We start from the raw sequence: 6,524 nt of genomic DNA on the forward strand, positions 1-6,524 counted from the left end.
ACATCTATGATAATGCAAAAAAGGAGGCTGATCTCTGATTTCTGCGTGTTTGTCCTGGTTTCCATCCAAGAAGACTTCTTATAACTATACAAAATATTAACATTACAAGCTATAACTATTAAATATTATGTAAGTCACAAAAGCAATGCCTCCTATTTATTTCCATGGAAACTACACCAGGTACAAAGAGCACAAGAACACTATTTAAACGAGAACATTGTCAGCTACAAGATGCTGTTTTTCAGCACAGACACCACGATTAGCTGTGCATTTTCACCAGCAATGAAGAACCTGCATGGCACGCTTGTAACAATCTTTACCAGTGGAGGTGACCACTGTTGCTGCCACCACTGCTGAAACACACCTCACACCACCTCACTGTGCTCACATCTACTGTTTGGTATCCATAAACATTCAGCAAGCAGTGATGAATGTCAATGGGTTCCATTTTTTCCACACGGAGAAATTCAGTGATACCCCTTTGCTTCTCCACACTTCCACATCAGACTCTATTCTGCCAGATTGCCCCTCTGCTGCCATCTGTCACATAGCAACAGCATGCAGTGGGGTACTGGTGGGAGGATTCAGTCTTTACTTCTATCCCACCAACATCCAACTGGTGCCATGGGCATACCTAATAAAACAGGAGGCATTACTTTGGGACTCATGCTTCCTCAATGACCCAACGCCATCGCATCTTAACTCATGCTCCAAGAGCATGACCAGATAGGAAATCCCCCTATTTGTGCATTGTACATCAAGAGCTGTAGAATAAAAATCAGCACTGCATTTTTTTTCCCCTGTTATTACAGGAGAGGGTAGAGTATGTTCTCTCATTAAAGATTAAAATGCAGGTGTTGCTAATATTTGTTTCTCTTTGGAAGGTTTCTGCTTCCTTTTATATTTTGACAGAGGTAATATGAATTGTATTTGATTGTCTGCTGTAGCAACAACTTCTCAGTGCCCTTTGATAGGGGATGATTCTTGAACCACAAACAGAAACAGTACTCATATATTATAGCTGTCTGCTCTTACTGGCTTGGTTTTGTGGTCTAAACACAGCTTAATTGTCACAGCATTAGACAGTTCATAACTTAGAAGGCTGTCATGTGAAGTATCAAAATACTGTGCTTAGAAATAGACACTGTTCCTATTAAGAAGTCCTTCTGCCCAATATTTCTACTGAAGGAGACTTTGTGGTGATGGTATTTAAGAAAGGACAACCAAATTTAAATAGACAACCTATAAACAGATACGAATTTGGTGCTTCACTTTTTTACAACTTAAGCAAGCAAATATCTAGTCATAACAGTATTCTAATATTTACGGCTTCTTTTTACTGAAGTATGTATACATAAACAGAATTCACTTAAAAACGAAAGGAAAATCTCTGAACAAGTGGAAGACAGCTTACTTCATGATGTTCAGATTGGAGAATATCTTGCATATTCCTTTTTCTTACTACTACTGTGATTCTCAGAAAACTGCCACTACTGTACATTATGCCTGTAACACTGAGCATATCCCATCTCCTGCAGCTACAGTACACATTTTCCCCAAACCCACTAGATGTCACCTCCTCAATTAAATGTGCATCCAGGAAGAAATAAAATCTTTCCCTCTTCAGTTCATTCAAACAATGACACATCATTTGAGAGAAATTCTGATTGTCATACCTGATCTCTATTCTCTCATTTCACAACTTGCAGTCAGATTCTATAAATCACTCACGTGCTGCACAAGCAGAATCTCAGGATCAGACTTTCTTTGCTTCTCAGCTTCTCTGAACCGTGCCTGAAGGGCTGTATGAGAATGGCATGTATTTAAGCACCTTCCATACTGAACAGTGACTGCTCTCCTGATTTCTCAGCCCCTGCATTTTGGGCTAGTCCTCTCACCTAGCAGACTGGCAGTGGAAAGAACAAGTTTGTGTGTATTAGCGGAAATGAATGAGTCAATTTAGTTGGTGGAGAAAATTACCATGTTCTGAATGTAACTGTGCCAACCACTATTTTCTGTTTGTTTTCACACAAAGAAAGGCAGAACTACCTCAAGTTATCCTTTGAAAGAAAGACCAGACTTGATTTTTGCTTTAAATGAAAACAAACGACAAGCAAAAACAACAATAACAACCCTGCGGAAAATCAGTATCTTCGCCATTAAGTGGAAAACTCACTCAGCAACTGAAAAAGCAAATGCAGGAGATTCTTAACTTTCTTGTCAAAGATTATATTAAACTCACAATGCTTATACTGCCAGTCCTATTGCATCATTAAGGCTATTTTCAGAATCAGGCTCCCCGGTGTCCCTTTGCATGCACACTGTACACAACACAGACTTGCATGTCTCTTCTCTTCCTCCCCTCACTCCTTACTCACATGTTGGATCTAAAATCACTGTCTATATATTAGTCATCTTCCAGTTTTATTTGTCCTAAAAAATACTTGAGCACACTCTAGAATGATTAAAAATATAAGCAGGAAAGCTGGTGATCCCTTTGCCAACTTTTGATCAAAATAGATTGTGCTTTGGTGATGACAAGAACAATCATATTTAACAGAACGAAATACTATTTTAATCACGGTAGAAATAAAAAAAAAAAAAAAAGGGACTACTTTTAGTGACTCACTTGTTTCCCCTCCTCTTTTACACCTCTCCCCTCCCACCCGTGTTAGTACAACAAAAGGGCAAATAACTCCCTGAAATTAATGGGTTAAACAGGAAAGCCAGGGAAGGAAGCTAAGGTGTAACCCACATTACTTCAGTGACTTCTGAACAGTTCCTCAGAACAGCTATTTCAGCAAGCTGCAGCATGGAGCAGAACAACAGAGGTGAGCTGCACAGGAACTTTTCAAGACAGCTTTACTGCCAAAGAAAATTGGTCATCTAATCACTTTGTAAGCTGCAAGCTGAAGAAAATTTCAAAATCAAGAATCTGAAACCTCAAGCTGGAGGCCATACAAACATGTTGGGTGGGTTATTTTTGCTTGTTTTTTGAAAAGTCATCATATCGGCGAAACTCAGGATCTACTCTGAAAACACAACTCTTTCCCAGCAGAAACTAAAGCTGCTCCAAGGGCCTTCTGCAAAAGCATTTTAAGCAATACTAACAAGTAATTGTGGTTATAACCGATTTAGAAATTGAACTAAATCGTCATATGATATTGTCCTAAGGTTGAAAAGCACAACAGTCTCTTGGCCAAATTATGTTCTATTTTTCCACCGTAAGCTACTTGGCAAGCAGTTTTCTTTAATAAATGGTGTAGTTTCAAACACCTGTTAGAACCAAATGAAAGCTCTCTTCTGAAGGAAACAACTTTTTAACTGCTGTTCAATGTCTGAAAATAGCAAAACTCTAAAGAAACACTATTCCTTCAAAGAAATATTCCAAGTAGCACAGATAATTATCAGGATAAAAGATCAGACCAGAAGTACCGCTCTGATATTGCAAACAATGTACTCCCTCGGTGCAATGGAAACCTGCCTGATGTCAGTCTAAAGGAAAACTGCCCAGCACTATTAGGAACACAGGTAAGTGCATAAAGAAGCTTAGGAATGTGAGTAAATAAGGGACTCGACACCACGAGCATCAAAGGAAAATGCTAAAGACAGCAAAACACTACAACATTACAAGCATACCTTGCTTTTCCAGCAGAGATAAATAAGTACACTGCCTTTGTGTATTTGGCATGAAAACAGTCACTAAAGTGACTGCCTGCCTGGGGCACTGCAGCTGTACACCTACCTGGAGTCTGGTGCCAGTTCTAGACCCCATCAATGCAAGAGAGACTTGGAATACTGGGAAGAGTCCAGCAGAGGGCCACCATGATGGTCAAGGGACTGAAGCAGCTCTCCTGTGAGAGCCAGAACTGTTCAGCCAAGGAGGAAGGAAAGCTCAGGGGTGAACTCATCAATGTATGTAGTGAATATCTGAAAGGAGGCTGCAGTAAGTTTGAGCCAGGCTCTTCTAAGAGATGTTCAGAGGCAATGGGCACAAACTGGAACATATGAGGTTCCTCCTGATATCAGGAAGCAGGAACTATTCCATGCAGGTGCGAGAGCACTGGCTCAAGTTGTCCAGCAAGGCTGTGGAGTCTCCTTTCTGGAGATCTTAAGTTGCCTGGACATGGGCCTGGGTGTCCTGCTCAGAGTGGCCCTCCTTGCGCAGGGGTTGGACATGATGGCCTCCAGAGGTCCTTTCCAATCTCAGCCATCCTGTGATTCTGTGAAGATGCCCTGACCTGCGAAATGTCGTCTCTACACAACAGCCAAACTTCTGATTATAAACCCAGCAGCAGATTCTGTTGTCCCTGCAATACATACATACTTTCCCATACAATTTGAAAGCCTCATGACATCTAGTCAATTCACATTCAAACCTCATCTTGGAAAATTCCACTATGTTTTCATATCTCACTTTCTCACCTTTTGCTCTCCATGGACAGCAGGAGACAGGATCTCTTACCATCAGAGAGGCAAGACGACAGGTGGACAGTTTGTACTCCAAGGTAAATCCAAACCTATCCCGGAAAAACACTGGATATCTTCATAATGCCATTCATACATGTCCTGAGAGTTCTGCTACTTCAAGAATAAGGGGGAGAGCATATGTGGGAGAACGCTATTGAAACAAACAGCAATCCCTTCTCCTCTAACTTCTATAAAACCTCTTGCCAAGATTCTCTTACCTATATTCTTCTTTATATTTATACATTTCCCCTCTGTGGATTTATCTGACACAGGATTTCCTCATCAACTCCATAGGCTCTGACCCAGGAGGAAAAACCATCAGTGAGTGACACTGACATCCACTTCCTCAGGAAGAGCACCTCTAGCCAGTGTACATCAATTCGTACAATCAATCTCAAGCAGGGCTCTATTGTTTTAGTAGGGATAAATTGGTACCTGTACCAGTAGAAACAGTGTCTAAAAGTGGCTGCTGAAGAAAAGCAAGAATGGTGAGCACACAACACTTCTCACTTCCTATGGCACACAAAATTTTACATATGTCCTCTTTCAGTTTTTATTCTAGATTGACAAGCTGCCATAGGGAAACCTTTTAATGTCTTTGCTTCTCTTCTGTGAACTTATTCCCAGGCATTCAGCTTGGATCCAACATGTATGATACAATTCACTGAAGAATTAACATATTTATTATGCTGAAGGGAAAAGTACAAATGGGAACAAATGTTACTCAGCTCACTCAATGGAAGTGGAGGAAAAAAAAATATGTGGACACATTCACACAAAATTTAAGAATGTGCTGGTGCTTGGTAATAAAAAAAAACCAACAACATAAGTTAACATGAAAAGAAATAGATTCTGTAATTGTGTAGGTAGAATCAGAAGAGTAATTATTTGGCAAAATTGTGTAATAACAGACAAAAACACAAACAAATCTCTTGCCAGGAATCAGCACAGCCTGTGAATGTAAAAAATTGAAGTGAACTTCAGTTTTGTGTTGGTTGCACTTTTAATCTAAAGTCTAAAGGGAAATTCAAAGAAAAAGCATCTGCTAATTTGTAACAGAACCGTAAGATACCCCGAGAACCATTAAAAAGCACCATGTACCCTAAATTTCCCAGTTAATCCCACATCACAGGAAGTTGTTGTAGACTTGAGCTAACTGCAAAACAAATAAGTTTTGCAATTTCATATTCACATAGGCCACCCGGTTGTCTAGCACCTCATTTTACTTGAAGGTCAGTTCCCATAAAAAAGTACCATTACAATACAGGCTTTACACAAATGCAGAGAAATCAGTTTTACCACAGGATGCATTGCAGCAGTCTAATCCATTAGAACTGTGTAACATAATCACAAAGTGGAGCCCTAGCACTGGGACCTGCAGAGTGCTCACTCCTTCCTTCAGTGAGAGCCCCTTCTCACATTGGTTTTCACAGGGACCAAACCTACAACTGGAGGCTCCAGCATAAAAAAACAAAACACAACAACAACAGGAAAACAACAACAAAAAAGGCACACAATACAAAGTATTTCCATTGGCTGGTAAGAGACTACATCTCCATTCATTGTAATGGCACTGCTTATTAAGAAATATCAAGATCTTCTAAATCAGCATGGCATGAATTTAGCTACATGTTTTCTCACCGCATACTCTGCTTTTAAATGAGAAATCCTGATAAAAACCCCAAGCTCCATATTAATTCATCTATGGATCAGTTAATGATAGACTGCTTGAATACAGGTAATTTGCATTAAAAACTTTATCTTAATAATAGACTTTACTGCAGCAAAGTCACATTTTTTCCTGTTAAAAGTAAGGGTAGATTATCATGTACTTAACAATCAGAGTTGAAATATACAATAAACCTGTTATCTGCTGTAAGACAAACAAAGCATTTGAAACTGCCTAATATAATGTTAATCAAAACTAACCTTAATTACTATTGCAACATACCTGCTGATTTGTCTGAGTACATATACCCTTATTTATGTCACTTCATATGGGGGAAATGCAATTAGATTCCAGGTACAGGACAATTAATGATCTACTTTTTTTT

This window comes from Centrocercus urophasianus, unplaced genomic scaffold (genome assembly GCF_019232065.1).
Source record: "Centrocercus urophasianus isolate 14NV4802_14NV808 unplaced genomic scaffold, USGS_Curo_1.0 seq_18, whole genome shotgun sequence".
Taxonomy (NCBI): domain Eukaryota; kingdom Metazoa; phylum Chordata; class Aves; order Galliformes; family Phasianidae; genus Centrocercus; species Centrocercus urophasianus.